A 17,608-nucleotide genomic window follows, 5' to 3' on the forward strand; every position below is an offset into this window, starting at 1 on the left:
TGTTTAATATTATGCAAGGACTAGTGTGTAATTTTTTTTTAGTATTCTCCAAAATAGGTTCATGTTAAAGTATTTAATTATTATTTAAATAACTAATAAGTATTTGTACTTTTAAAGAATATTATGGTTAATAAACAAATTAACATATGGTATTATACTTATGGTGTATTTATTTATAATTTAAACGCCTAACGGCCAATTTTATACAAATGCAAAAACATTACTTATATGTTATGTAAGAGTAGAAGTGCAAATAATGAAATAAGCAGTAAAAAGCAAAAAGTATTATAGGGGCAAAAAGAGAAGAGATAAAAAAAAACAATTGACACAAATAAGCATAGAAACTACTACGTGGTCCTGTACTAAGATTCCCTACTTTGCTTGTATTAGTACTATACAGAGAGTTACAGAAATATAAGACAAATCAAACATTTAAACACATATAAAATATATGACATTCTATCATATCTTTCTGTTACACATCGTCTAGCCCTATTTGGGTACTCACACCTAGTGTATAATTGTTTTTTTTTTAAATTTTTTTAAGAAGTAAACATAATATGACATTTGTAAACCTTTTTCTAACTGTAATATTTTTTCTAAAACAAAGTACTTATTATATCACGTCATTGTAAATTATTGTGATCTAAATTTCACTTTCTTTATTTAGGTGAATAGGTGATTTATACACCATAAAGTTTTCTCATTTGATTCTACTGATTAAATAATAAAAATAAAAATATTTTTTTGTCCTATAACATACAAATTTTTAATTACATCATTAGATTATTAAATTCATGGAAGAAAGGCAAGTATTGAAATTTGAACAGATTTTTAAACTGATCAAAATGAAAAACAAAATGCATAGGTATAATAATTTCAACAGCAAGGATTTGAGATTCGACTTGATTAATCTTGATTTTTTTTTATACACTTCAACTGAAATTTTGAAGGTCCAATACCTCCTATGAATTAAAATTAACTACAGCGTTTGTTAGAATGTTTGTTTTACGCAACAGTAAACATCTGTATAAAAAAAATGTGCATGGCCAAACGAAGTAAAAAATATTACTGAAATAATTAGTGATCATTGACTGAAAACAATTTATTCATGATGCATATCGTTATTAATCGGTTATTCAATTGCTGCGATTTAATAAAATGATATACCAAGATAAAATACCTATGTTAGGTATTATCTATTTTGTTGTATACAGACTTTAGCACACATATATTCTTTGTATTTTTCATTGTTTAAAAAAATGTTCTAAAAATATAAATATTTGTTTTTACTTTTAGTTAGATTCAACCTAACCAAACCTTACCAATAAATCAAGTTAAAAAAAATACTTTAAATGATTTTTACTATTACGAAACAAATAATTAAAAACAGAACTTAATAAAAATATATTATAGTTATATTATATGCCGATATTTTCACTCCTTATAAATAATGACAAAAATATGTTCGTAAGAGTGTAAGACTAAGAGTATAACTCTTGCGGACAAGACGTGCACGACAAAACTGTTTGATTTATTTATTTTTTATGGTAGATAGATATAAGTATTAGTGGTATTACACATTATACAGAGAACTGTAATGTATATATGCAAGTATGGTATACGAAATAAAAGTAATATATATTATTTAAAAACTAAGATCCTCAAATAATTCTTTAATACAGAAAAATTAAATTTACACAAAGTGTTTGCAGATAATATTAATAACATAAAATCTATTACTTGTATATTATTATCAGTTAATCACATTTAAAACTATAGATTTTGATTTTTGGTAAAATATTAATACAATCATTCTATTTCCACGATATAATTTCTCCACAACTAGAGTATCAAAAAAAGTGTTTTAAAGTTCTAAATGCATACTTATTTTTAACCATTTTTAATACCCCAAAACGCTGAATAAATTTATTGGTAGGTAGGTAGGTAGGTATAAATTATGTTGTAGACTTGTGTGGTCGAAATAGATACAAGTGTTATTACTTATTTATTAGGTACTTTATTAGTTATATTTTCATGTTTTCGTTATTGATGCACCTACTGAATATATCTAAGTGTGGTCAGGACTATATGCCTTTTAAAATATTTATGCACCTATAGTATCAAATAATAATATTTCAACTATACGAAAGATATTTAATTTATTATATATATATTAATTAAAGGTTATACTTTGATCAACAGTCGTAGGTAAGTAGAGGAAATCACATGATGACGAACTTGAAAACGTTTTTCAGCGGTGGGATATGTTTGGCGTAATAATGAATTGTTGATAAAATAAAAATGAATTGAAGAAGATCCAGCTAGAAGAACGTCTCTGGGAATGCAATAGTAAAGGCGAGATAACTTAGTTAAAAGAGACGTAAAGTCGATTGAGCCAAACAGTCAATGGAGAGAAATAACAGTGAATAAATTATCTATTTGGTTATTTATTTAATAGGTGGTATGGTCTTAATCAGCCAAAACCAAAAATAATTGAAGAAGAACATTGGATCTACGTAATTATATCATAGGTAATCAGTAAAATTCTGACCAGTAACCGAGTTGACATTTGTTACTAAATGATAAAGGTATATATTCCGTAGTTTCTAAATGCATAACTTACATGGATACAATATAATACTACACATGGCATTCCCCACCTGATTTTTCAAGAAAGATGGAAGTATCCATAAATAGAATGCGCATAGGACACACGCAGCTAACTCACCAGTACTTGATGAAGAAAGAAGACCCACCCATTTGCGCCAGTTGTGGTACACTTTTATCTATCAAACACATCGTATCTGAATGCCGTTCCTTCGAATCGGACAAACGAGAAGCTGGAGTATCAAATATTATATCGGAAGCCCTCCACCCAGACAACATTAGCCGCATGATGTCCTTTTTAATCAAGACCAACCTAATTAATAAACTTTAATCTATTATGTTGTAATATGTGTAATATGTGTAATGTTTTTGTAAATAATGTAAATAGTGTATACAACAATTATCATTAACAATGTAAACTATGTCAGCCAATGGCCTCCGCAGCCGAGGCTTATTTCTAATAAAAAAAAAAAAAATATATAATACTACACACTAAATCAATCGGGAAATTCCGGGTGAAATAATTCTTTCAAACAGCACCGGAATGGAAATAATAGAAATAAAATGAAATAAGTATGAAAGTCAAGGCAACCGTCTGCCAGTGCCCGTATGAGAAACGTCCTTGTTGCACGTGAAAAGTGACAGGTCACATTAAACATTTTTACTTAATATTCAGTTCGTGTACAGCCATCCATGAACAACTACAACAATACAAAAATCGCACGCTGTTATCTAGTTTTGGCTGAAACAGAACTATGACAATTATGGGCTTATTGCAGGTTTGTTTTATATATTTATGATAACGTAAAGAACAACAAGTGCCACTTGTAAGAAGTATTTTGTAATAAAACATCTTCAATTCAAATGTTGATCATATGCAAAAGAATTTCCCTCTCCTTTATGTGTGCCATGTGTTATTTGTGAAGTCTAGACTAACGTTTATGCAATGAATAAGGCAATAAACGTTCAAATTGATTATTCGCAATATCCTGTTGTAGACTACTGTGGATAATACTGTAAATCCTCATCAATCACAATCTCATTACTTCATATTCATATCCAACTAATCATATATTATAATACATTTGTATCTTATATAATCTCATAATTAACAATTTCAATTAACAAACTTTATTTAAAAAAAAAACATCTTCTGTTCTTTTAATATCAATTATTCCTATCTCAGTTCATTAACTTCTAAAACGTACCTATTTCAATAATTAAACTTCTTTTGAATTTTATCATCAAGACTTTACAATTAATTTCTTGTAAAACTTTATGGTTGAGGTATAATAATTTAAGTTAAACTTTTGTTGAAAGAGTATACAATATACAGTGTGATATATTCAGCATGATCACTCCAATTTTTCCAATTAATAATTTTGATTTTATTTAAATAATTTTTTTATTATTCAATATAGGTACTTCAACACTATATTTTAAATACTTAAGATTTGTGGTGATAAAAACTACAATAATCGAGAACCTCCCTTTTTACAATAAAATATTTTGTGGATTATTATTTTAAACCTTTTTATTTACCTAATTTAAAATTTTAGCGAGTAGTTTTTCAATTATTAAAATGCTTAAACAAAGAATAAAAATCCTTAAAAATGGTTGGACAAAAATATAAAATAAATCAAGTATTGAATCTAATGTTTATTATACTTGGACCATTTTTACGAATTATAAACTTTGATAGATAAATAATAATAACAAAAATAATAAAGTCACGCCCTCATATTTTCCAAATCCATTATCATGTTCTTATATAATTCTTAGTCAACAAAGTTAAATAACACAAAAACTACTGGTTAAATTTTTTATTTTGATAGGTACGTCAAGATTTTCAAAAAAACTATCTGCTAAAAAACTTACAGTTGAAAAGAATTCTCAAATCCTTAAGCTCCTTAAATAGTATAAAAATCTCAAGAATTAGAAAATACGATATTTAAGTATAATACATGAAAAATTCCAAAAATCAAATTTTGAAGAACTAAAATATTTAGGGGAAAAGGGATGAGCCCTGAGACTAAATGTATACACTAATAATTGATAATATTATCATTCTACGTGTATGTGCAATGTGCATTGTGTCCATTGTACAGAATTCGATAATTTTTTTCTGGGTGTGATGATTTTGATAGGCATTTAAAAATAGAATTACATTGTTTTATTTAATTTTAAATAATTTAATAATGCACTATCATGGCATAGAAAATAATCATCGGTGTGGCTGACATAGGCGAGTTGTCAGTGATCAGTTAATAAGGAGCACATGTGGATATGTTGTCGATCTACCTACCTTCTTTAACATCGAATTAAAAATTTTTGGATTATATAAAAATGTATTATAAAACAATAAATCCATTAGAATATAGTCCCACTTTGGTCTCTTCGACACATACTGGATATTGGATAGTGGTGTATTACAGTAGTTATATGTATATTAAATATTGATATATGATACATTTATATTTTATTTATGAGATTAGGTTATTGAGCAGAGCTTGTTGTAACATAGTAATTCATTTTCTACAATCTACAGTTACAATCAATTCAATGAGAAAAATGTTTAGGTTTATAATAAAAATAACCAAGGAATAATAAATAATATAAATGTTCGATATTCATTATTGATTACCTATTGAAATGTATATGCTATTGAATAGCAATATCTTATCGAAATTCAAAGTATTATTACAGAAAAATTACATTAAAATTCTATTCAAATAAATAGGAAAAAAATTCTGAAAGAATACTGCAGAGGTAGTTGGTTAGGTCAAATTAGCTATTACCTACCTGTCTTTTCCTGCATAATCTCGGATAATATACAACTTCCAACACCGTCATTTAATCTGAATAACTCACAAAGACCCAAATTGATATCAAAACATAATTATACAAATTTGCTACATTATGGGTTCCTAGGATATTTTTGTTTTTTTGAAAATATTAAAAGGTAACCAATACATACAATACATACAATACATACAATACATACAAAATTGCATTGGGCAAGCACACTGGTTCGGACAAGCCACTAAATTGAGAAAAATCAAAAACACCATATTCAGTTGGCCCAATCTCCTCACAAAACGAAGAGAAAGAGTTATCATTAACAGACTTCGTATCGGGCATACTCGGCTAACCCACGGCTACCTCATGACAAAAGACGAAAAACCTAACTGCACAACATGTGGCACCGAACTAACAGTTCATCATATCCTCACAGAATGCCGACAATACACAGAGGCACTCGATCAGCTGAACATCCCAACCACCTTAGATGCAGCCCTCGGTCCAAATGCAGACTCCACATTCAAAATTTTGTCTTTTTTAAGAAAATATGAATTGTACGACTTAATTTAAAATTATTATATTTAAAATACCAAAAAAATGTAATCAATAATGTAAAGTTTAAGACTAATGGCCGTTGTCGCCGATGTCCTTTTGATCAATAAAAAAAAAAAAAAAAAAAAAAAAATTGCATTGTCCGAATAAAAATAACCATTTCTACGGTATTAAATATATTTAATCCATGGACAATGGACATTTTATGAAAAGTACTATTCAGATTATAGAATAAAATTACATGTTGACAGACAATTTAACTGATGAAAAAAAAGATAAACACATCAACATTTTAAGATAATTGCTTGTAAAATAAACCTCAAAAAATAAGTTATGTTAAATCCTTGAAATAATGAGCCCAATATATTGTATAACCGTTAATATAATCACACTGTATAGTGTATAATCACACATTCTTCCCACGCAAATGCTGATAGCGAATGCAATATAATATTTTGACTAACAGTTGACAACGAATACCGTTGTCAAACATTTTTTTTTTTTAATGATTATAAATAATTTAAAGTGAATATTGATAGTGCATTGTTAATATTGTTAATTGTGAGGTGTGTATTATAATTTATAATAATATAATTTAAAGATATACTACGTACGTCCTACATGTCACCGGGAAAAATGGAAATGGTATGTTTAATGTTTGTTTGAATATTCTTAAAGTCAACGTTGACAATAGTTTGTAATTTTTTCTATCATTATAAGTGTAGTGCCAGACATAAATTGTCCTACATATCGAATATATCCAGCCCTGAAGCTATAGCCATGGAAGGACGATAAACTCAAAACGGCAGCGGATGTGGTGCCAGCTTTTTCAGCCGCTTTTATGGCTCCTGCGACTTCTTTACATGTTTATACCATAAATAATACAACATAACACTGTGGGCGAATTTATGGTGGTGCCTGACCTGGCTGCAGCCGAGGTTTCCATCTTCTGAAATGTCTGCGAAAATTTTAAATTCTGAGAGGATCGATGAACCTATTGACTTAATACAATTATTTCGAACAATTTCTTAAAATAAATTCATAAAATTTTTATTTTATCAATATTATAAGGTTTGAAAATTTGATAGAATATTGTTGATATATTTATTTATAGAAAATTCAAAAAAAATTCAACGTTACGTCACTACAAATTATTATAAAAATATACCTAAATACCTATTAATAATATTATAATATATAACTTATTATATATTTTCTATAGTAAACTAATTACTATCAAATTGAATATCAATACATTTTGTAATACGATGATATTTAAAAAGTTTGACCAGTAAATGTTTTTAACATATTTTGAGTATCTAAAGCACTCGCACAATCAATAACGTAATAATATTTTTTCCAGAAAATATGAAAAAAAATCATGATATACTGTAGATAAAACAAAAGAAAATTATTACAAAACATAAATACACAAGAATTAACGTAATATGTTAGAAAACAATTCACATAATATTATAGCAAGCAATCAATTATTATCGCCAGATCATTATCAAGCTGCAGGATCTCAAAATCGAATGTTTCATTAGGTGCGATATCTGAAGTACAACAATGGTAGAAAATTCCAAAAAAATGGCGTTGCAAATAACTGTTGATACAAATTCGAAATCGTTTGGATAGTTTATTATTTGCCGCCTTGTCGGTACAACGACAAAATAATACCTGTGGCATATTTATTTCTGGTTTGTAACAAAAACTAGGGATGTATCAAATTCTGAAAATGACTCCGGTAAAATTATGCAGATATCCGCATTCCGCATATTATTTGAACAAAGTCACGACGTCATCAATTCTGATGTGCAATATTGACGGACATACGCTGTGGATATTATATTAACATAAGTTAATATAATATATTATTACATAAATCAAAATGATAGTATATATAGGTTGCCATTAGAGTAAAAATGTATATTATTAAATTTGATTCTCGAAAAAGAGAATATTTTCGAAATGTATAATAACTTACTGTTTATAGAATAATATGAACATTTAATGTGTGATCCGACCAAACGAGTTACAAGTTACAATAGTAATATAATATTCTCAGAATAGGTACATTAAACGTTTTAACTTAAAAAATATTTTTAAAAAAAATTACATGCCATTTTACGAAAAGTATTGGTCTCTTTACATTAAAAAAAAAAAAAAAAAAAAAAAAAAACGAAAGTTTTGGTATATTACCATCTGAATTATTTTAATATATTGCTTTTCGATAGATGCAAACAGCGAAATCTCCTTCATTATGTATCATGTATAAATAAACTTCTTTTTACACTTTTGTTTGAAAATAATAAAGCCATACTGGCATACTATAAAACATATATTAGGTGTATGCGTATCTGACCTATTCCTTGTTGTTAGGTAAGGTACGTTCAGAATCTTAAAAAAAGTCACCGTGATAATTTAAAGTGAAGCTAAACGTTACGATTTAAAGAATTAACGATTTATGAACATCGCTAAAAGAAAACTCAATATTATAAGATGATTTTATTTAATAGTAGGTACTATCGGAAACTAGTCCAAAGTGTTTCATTATTATTATTATAATAACTTGATGGTCTGCAAAAGAGGCGGTTTCGCTGATTTTATATACAGAAAAAATAAAAATGTAGATATTACATGCTTTTTAACACGTACAAACTAAGTAGCTAATTTAATAATTTAATATTATAATCTATAATTTTATATTACTTTAATAATATAATACAATAATTATAAACTCAGGAATAAGAAGTTTATAAAAGCGGATTTCCTCAACACACACTCCGCATTGTATTCAACGAGAAAATCGCCAATTACGATCTCGCATAAATACAACTATCACACATGAATTATTAATATATATATATATATATGCATATATATTTTATATTTTAGTGGCTTAAAAATTTAAATTATATCATTCTTTTAGAAGGTATACAATACCTTTTTTGTTTGTTCGTTAAAACTAATTGTAATATAAAAACCATTAAATGTGTCTACTTACATAGAATATCGCATAGCACAATCTTTATAAATTCTTAAAAAATCATTTTTATTTTAAAGTAATTAATATAGTTCTATTGTTTTTTTCTTAAAATAAGAAAAAAATTCTTTTCGAACTGCAAGTAAACGCAAAAAATATAAATAAATATTATTTTTTTTACTAAGAGATATAATTTTTAAGAGAGTACTATTAGTATGAATGAAAATGCACCTAATACATTATAATTTATTATATTAAAAATGGATTTCACATAAAAAATGTATATTATTAAATTTTAATCAACTGAATACTATAATCATTTAAGCATCATTTATATATATATATATATATTTTATTGATCTTTATAGCTTCGGCGACATGGGTCATTAGCTTTATACTTAAATTTAAATTATACTATAACATGTTTTAGGTGACAGTAATTTATATTATAAATTTATAAGTATTGCAAAAATGTTTCAAAATTAAATATCAACATAAACTCACATAATATTGTTGACGGTTGCCAACCTATTATAAACTCCAACGAACCTATATTAAAAAAACACGTTATTTGATGAAACTATAGGTATACCAATTAATAATAATAAATTATGAATTATCAAACATAATTATAGATAAAATACTACAGTGCAATTATAATATATGCATAAAATAAACTTAGATACCTACGTGACGAGTAGCATTATTGCGATGCGTGATGGCTTGTAATCAATTTAATTTATTTCGACGAAAATCTTAATATTTTACTGTGATGGTACGTGGACGGACTTTAAATCAACAAATAAAATTGTAGGTACTACTTTAAAGCATATTTATTTTTATTTTCATATTATGTTACAATAGAAAACCATAATGTCAAACTAAACATATTCTCTAGAACGGAACACATAATAATCATAGATTATAAGAAATAAACTGTGTGCGATTATAGTGTATAAAATTTAAATGTTATAATTAGTAAAAATGTGGTTCAGAATTAAATGCACAAGGTATTTATAATAGGTGCAGTATAATTAATTAGATTTGAAAAGCTTGGTACTAATGCTAATTGATTTCGGTACTTATTTGTTATCACCCCACCAGTATAATAAATAGGCTATGGACCAATTGCGCCTAAAACAAAATTTGTATTTAAGGGTCAATATACCAATTGCGCTGCATATATTTTTGGGTCAGTGTACCAATTGCGCTGCATATATTTTTGGGTCAGTGTACCAATTACGCTTCTTATATTTTACGGTCAATATACCAATTGCACTTGTATTAAAATTTGCCTGATATTTATTGATCAATTGATTACTAGCTAAAGTGACTGGTTTTAATATATTTTATACCAGTATCGGGAATTTTATGAAACATTATTATTATCACGCACATATTTTGATCACGGAAGTATGCATTTGAGTGATGTACGAAAATTGTATTATATATTTTTTTAAATTAGCATATTATTATTATACCTCGTGGTGACTAAATGAATTATTTTAATATCTTAATGTAGGCAATTGTTCTTTTATACTTATGATGATTATATTCTCCTTTCCTCGTAGTGAAAAAATGTATTATTGAACAAATATATTATTCTGTAAACTAACAAAATTATATTATTCTAAATTGTAATGCCATGTTCAAATTATAATTAAAAAAAAATATTATTATTATTAAAGCATGCAAAATACAAATATCATGTAAACATCATATAAACTCAAAATCTTATTACTTTATGATTTAACCACCTATTCTCTGATTATTATTAATATTATTTTATTTTAGATTTCATTGACTAAACTGCATAAACCTTGTAAAACTGTATAATACATGTAAAAAATGTATAGAGCGCAATTGGTCTATCGACCCTAACATTTTTAGAGCGCAATTGGTCTATCGACCCTAAAATTTTTAGAGCGCAATTGGTATATCGACCCTTAAATGTTTAGAGCGCAATTGGTATATGAAAAGGTAATTTTAAGCGCAATTGGTAAACTCCCAATAAATAATGTTAAAAATAATGTTATTAAAGTGAGTGAAATTTGTGGAAATGGCCATATAATGATCATTGAGGGATCGCGATGGCGGTGTCAGAAAAGAAGTCGCTAGAAGGAAAAGGGCTTAAGAGTTGGAAATTGGCTAACTGGTTCTAGACTACCAATACATACAATTGACCATTTCATATACTACTGGGCCTGAGAAATGTCTTCAGTAACTTTTTGTAAACGTGAACTTAAAATGGGGCAAAATGCTGTGGTCTACTGGAGTAATTATCTACTTGAGGCACGTGTATGGAAGTTAGAAAATAATCAAAATAAAGAAATTGGTGGTCCCAATGACCCAATCATTTTATCGAAATAGATGAAAGTTTATTTGTGCGTAGGAAAAATAATGCTGATCGTATTCTGTCACAGCAATTGATTTTCGGTGGGATATGTCGGGAAAAAAATACGTGTTTTATAGTTATAGTGAACCTTATCGATTGGAGAAAACATTGCTACCTATAATGCAAAAATATAATATAAGACCATCACGCTCAATAATTATGTCAGATTGTTGGAAAGCTTACAATAATTTGTAGCAAGCGGGATTCCAATATAATGCTGTTAACCACATCTATAGTTTTGTTGATCTGGACACAGGGGCACACACCCAAACATCGATAGGTTGTAGGAATCTGCTAAATAGGGAAATAAAAAGCGTTATGGAACTAATAGAAATTATCTGGAATCTGATTTGGCAGAATTTATGTGGAGGACACGTCTCGGAAAAAATGATGCATTTGATTATTTGAAAAGATATTTCTGAGTTCTGGCCTCCTTTGTATATTATTATTTTTTTTTTAAATTAATAATTGTAATACATTTTTAAAATTTTTTTACTGTATTATGATATATTTTTTTCATGGCGGGGCGATGACAAACAAGTACCTTGATTTCTTAATAACCATATATTATATATTGATGGTATATAATTGCTACCGGTTAAACTATGTATCTTAATCTATGACTGATCTACAGCTATCATACCTAACTATTGAAATTTTTTTCTACCAACAGTAATAATAATAATAATAAAATTAATTCGTGGATAAATTTAATTTAAAAATCTTCAACCACCCGAGGAAGCGAATACTTCTTGATTTTAAATGTACCTACTACAATAATATTATAGAATAGAACATGAGATACGAACGCCATTCTGCAACTGTAGAGGAACTCCATTATTATATTTTCTGCTTGATATATTATTATAGTATTCTGTATACATACCTCTATACGCTCTTAACATAATCTCTACCGTATAAAGTTATAGTGTTTATATATGGTCTCCAATAGTCAGAGATTTGTAAAGTTTTCACTATGATTCATCATTCTGCGAATAAGTCCATGTTTTGTGTAGAATTTTGTACGTGCAATAGAAAATATAAACTGCAGCGCGCACTGCTCAGTGCTCACTGCAAGCACCATTGATCGCCACAGGCATTATATTAAATAATATCTACCTCTTTATTTTGAAAAGTAAAAGAGTTGGTCGGTCATTTTATTTTTTACTTTGAAAACAATTGATAGCCATTGACGTTATACAACAAAATGCTATCTACAGGTTATTGCAACTAAAGTTACCTGGGATATAACTTCGTAAAGGTTTATTTTACAAGAATTTCATTTTTTATACTTTCTATAAGATTTCCAATAGTTTGTAATCGATTAATACTAAATTAATTTCATATCAATTGCGAAAATATATTGCTTATAACTTATAAGTTATAAGTCGCGTGTAGTTAGATACTTTAATGAAGCAATTTAGGAAACGTATAGATTTTGATCGATCGTTGTTTGATTCGCTTTAACCCGACTTGAAACTGAGTAACAAATGCATACAAATATTATTATTATACTGAAAAATAATAATAATTATGTGTTTCTAATATCTACTCATTTTTAAACCCTGACAAATTCCCACTATTATTAAACAATTACAAATAGTATACATTTGTTAATCATCGTGATAAATACAATCATTTCTACATTTTAATTTTTAAGTAATAATACTCGTGAGAAATATTCACATGTTATAAAAGCTAGTGGATCTTCAAATTAACAAATCGTGGAAACAATACATAGTTTAATTTCAACACTAGTTATTTTTTTTTCGTTACGGTATGTTATAAATTGTAATATTTATATATATACACTTTATACATATATAGTTATTATATACATATAATATATATTATACTATGAAGTATTTAGTTATATTATATAAAATCAAAACACAAGTATTAATATATTTATACATATATATATATATATATATTTTTTTTTTTACTTAGAATTTTATTGTCTTAAATTATCTGTCAAAAATATAGTCATTAAAGTTGGTAATCATGTTATACATTTTGTATTACATACCTTTAAACAAACTTAGATACATTACACTATACAACGTATACTAAATAGTGAGCGCCTAAAAGGCCTATTATATGCATATTTTTTTGTATACCACTATAATTATTATTTGTTTAATATTTCACTTTTATAAAAAAATTTTGAAAACCCGATTGCAATATTTTGGGGTATATTTGTATTAAATGTATTACACAATAATAATATCATAGTTTAGTTTTGATATTTAATGATAAAGTATTAAACACAATGAATATGATAAACTTATAGTATGTATATGTTTCATGTTTATATTATGTATTATCAGTATAAACCGAAAGTACATTAAAGTAAATAGAATTGTATTTTGCCGTAAGAACGACTTTCCAATCGTGTCCCGTATATTGAAGTGAAACAGAAGGGGCCGTTTAACTTACCGGTAATTTGAACCAATTTCATAAAATAAATGCCCCGATAATTCGATAGAATGATGTCTGAGCCATTAACAAAGAATCACTTCTATAACGAGGCCACTCTAATCTTTGTTTTGTAAATAATGTCTTAACTCACTAATTTGTTATACTGTTTTATACTCATTTGTTATACTGTAATAAATTTGTTTTTCAGTTATATCTCTTATGTAATACTGTTTACTAATATCAAAATGGCGTTAATTCATAACTAAATAAATAAAATTATTATGCATTTATAATAATATAAATCAATAAAAAAATAAATATTTCTTTAACATGAGTTTAATGAATAATTTTTTGAGTATAAATACACAATTCCATGTAATAACACGTGGTCGTAGTGTTATGTTTGAAAACACAAAAAATTATAGATTGTAATATATTATTCGTAATCGGTTGACATCACGTAAATGCATTGTCGACGAATTGTCGCATGGCGTGCATTTCGTCAATGTCATTTCCAGATTTACGTGTTTGTGTCAATGTTTAATTTTCTACCGATATATCATAAAATCATAATATAATATTACAAAATATACTACGAATAAAATAAACGATGAAATTGTATGTACGGCCAGCGAATCAAGTCCGTTTCTCTGATCGTAGCAACAACATATATAACAACGCTTACAGTCGTGTTCGACTATGATTAGACTAGGACACTAGGTGTAATAATATTACACTATACCTATGCATCACGTTGAGTGAAAAACAAATTACATTAAAATATTATACAGATATTTTTTCGATTTTAAGTTATACAAATTGTTTGCAAAAAATCATAGATTATTCAAAATAATTAGCTTCATTTTTTTTATCGTCAAAACTACGAGTTCATAATTCAAATCTTTAGAGCCAATCATTGTTGTATATTATACAACAATACAACATGTTAAACTTACTTTCGTCGTTTATGGTTATTAGTTTATGATACAAAGTGAAAAGTAATGGAGAATATAGTAAATTGCAAAAAGTTTAAAAACTAAAAAAAAAATATGGAGGAAGAAAATATCAAGTGAGTTAATACTAAAATTTCATCTCAGCGCGTGTTTCTGTAAATTTATTCGAATTGTATTCTATATTTGAAATACACAATCATGGTATAATAATTGTAGTACAGAAGCAGTATTCCATTCCTATATTATGTTCTATTTAAATATAATAACGAATGAAATAACTAACCTCTCAATAATGAATTAAATTTTAACAAATAAATAAAATAAAATCAATAATTTGTTACATATTTATTCACTATTCATCTAAATACATCTCGAAAAGCGTGACCATTGAACAACTAAGAAAAATCCAAAATTAACTTTAAAATATACCGAGTAATATATGATGTTTAATTTCTAATATTAGAAAGTCATCCTTCTGACTTCAACTACAACTAAAAAGATTTTAATAATATCAGAAAAAATATAATAAACAAACCAATACATTTTTTAATTGGTTCAGAATTTAAAAATAAATATAAACTCAAAAGTGAGTAAAATGTTGATAAAATAAATTAATATGAGTTAGTTAAATTAATTCGACGTTAAAAAACGTTCATTTACAACTTTATAAGTTTGTATATAGTTACTGAACGCTAAAAAAATCTATTTAGAATAATTTATTGAACATTTCATTATTTCAAGTACGATTAGTTATTGTATTTAAAATATCAGTCTATTTGACCATTCCGCGTATCTCTCTATCACCTTATCACGTATAGATATTTTTACTGTTCAATTTTTTAACCGCGAAAACGATACCTAATAATATATTGATTATATAGTTCTGGTAATACATATTACAATATTTTCAACCATAAATATACGTTACTTATGACGTACCTAACGTAAAATTATTGGTAATATTGTGTAATATTCGTATTTTACACGTTGAGTAAATTATTATCGTGTATGTTCTATATCTACATGAATTCTATTGTTATATATTTTTTCGATAACGATCAACGAGTAACGACTACGACGAAAGTTAATAAACTGCAACAAATATGAAAATAACAAAATAATAATGGTGTGTGCTTTTATCTTAGTTGTTATTCATTATTATTTATTACAAATAAGATTATAAAATATTTAATATAATCAATCAAAACTGAAAAACACGATTTATATTTTAGCAATTTGGAGTGGTTGAGAGAGGGAGGGGGTTGAACCATCAAAACTCCCCCTTGTGCACGGGCTTGTCCATACTCGTCTAGCGAAGATCCTTCAGATATTATATCATCAGATTTTAGTTTACCAAGAGGAACGAGTTTATAGAACCGTTAAAAAATTGATGTACATTACTATACAACGTTAAACCCCTGTACCTATATAATATATACAGCTAAACAGCTTTAGGAGAATTGAGTATAATGTTACCCCACTGACTCGTTCTATACATCGTTGCAATATACCTATAAACTGTAATCACCAGGTATAAATACCGTATAAAACTGTCTCGCAAATCCATTCAAAAAAACCATAATTTACACCACTGTGTGCTACACATATTTTATTTTGTTGGAATCTCTATTAATATTCTGACGGAGCTATGGTGGGGAGGTTAGGACATGGTAGCTTATTGAACTAATGCAACTGCAGCAGTCGGTACCGAATTTCTAGATACACAGCATACGAATTGTGATCACCGTGGTCAGACCCAGTTATTATAATAATAAAATACAACAATACCTATAATGCAGGTATCATATACGACCGTACACATTATGACATAATAATAATATAATGTTTGAGCAGCCACTATAATATGTACAAGCCAAAGGGTTGGACATCGAAACGCGCAGTGGTTAGGGTCGAGGTGTTCCACGGTACTATTATCACTGGTACACGTCATTATTAATATATTTTACGACCGGTGCATCGACAAAGGGTGGTGCGGGGGTGGCCGGAGAGGATCAACTGCAGCGCAATCGGCGCAGCCCGAGGATGACGGCGGCGGTGGAACAGTATTCAACACATGGCCGGCGTCCTCGTTCTCCGCCGCCGAGTGCCCAAGTGCCGCAGACACTCGACAGTCGCCGACACACCGTCACGGAACGAGCTCGCGTCTCGTCTGTAGCTCACAAGCACGACACATCGTCACCGTCGTTAGCCGAAGTGCGTCGGAAGCGCCAATATAATAAAAATAATAATAATATTATTAAATAGTATTAGTAGGATTTTCGGTTCTCGAAAGTGTCGTCTCGATCACGGGGATCGGTGCGAATTTTTTATCGTTAAATTAATTTTCTTTCGATTTTTGTGGTTTTTTTTTATGTGCTAGAAACGAACGCAGCAGTATACGTCGTCGGTAAGTTAAACATGTAATAATTTTCGAAAATATTCACTGAGGGCCCAACGTATTGTAGGTTTATAATACGAGTAGTTTTTAATTATTATATTGTCACCGATTTTAATCCTTAGATGTAACCTATACCGTCGTCACCGTGTAGAGACTTCGTTTTCAGATTTTTGTAATTTATTATACTTATTTCCGATATTAAATTGTCTCTGGACTATTTTTATTTTGTTCACGTGTGACATTACAACTCTTTTAACGTCTATATAATTATTATTGTCAAATTTTTATTTGTCACATACCTACACTAATTGCTTTAATTATACTTTATAGAGAGACATGCTTAAACGTATTATTTTGTAATTATTTTCGTTTGTGTACAAATTTGAAATTAACTTTTGAATTTATTATATTTGAATGGATGCAGTGATGCAGATCACTCGGTTTCACTTGTGTGTTCCAATCACTCGTTTTTGAATAATAATATGTGCCTA

General features: G+C 27.8%; 1 protein-coding gene across 3 annotated transcripts in view; it reads left to right on the top strand.

Annotated features, from left to right (window-relative positions):
- The first annotated feature begins 16,828 nt into the window (after window positions 1-16,828).
- Window positions 16,829-17,608, top strand: part of LOC107163628 (uncharacterized) — a 70,486-nt gene continuing 69,706 nt past the window's right edge. For all 3 annotated transcript variants that reach the window (XM_089222807.1, XM_089222809.1, XM_089222808.1), the window contains exon 1: window positions 16,829-17,126. The gene's annotated coding sequence lies outside the window, so the exon portion shown is untranslated. The remainder of the gene's footprint in view (window positions 17,127-17,608) is intronic.

The sequence above is a fragment of the Diuraphis noxia genome, unplaced genomic scaffold (genome assembly GCF_037042655.1).
Source record: "Diuraphis noxia isolate RWA-SAM2 unplaced genomic scaffold, SU_Dnox_SAM2 contig0003, whole genome shotgun sequence".
Lineage (NCBI taxonomy): Eukaryota > Metazoa > Arthropoda > Insecta > Hemiptera > Aphididae > Diuraphis > Diuraphis noxia.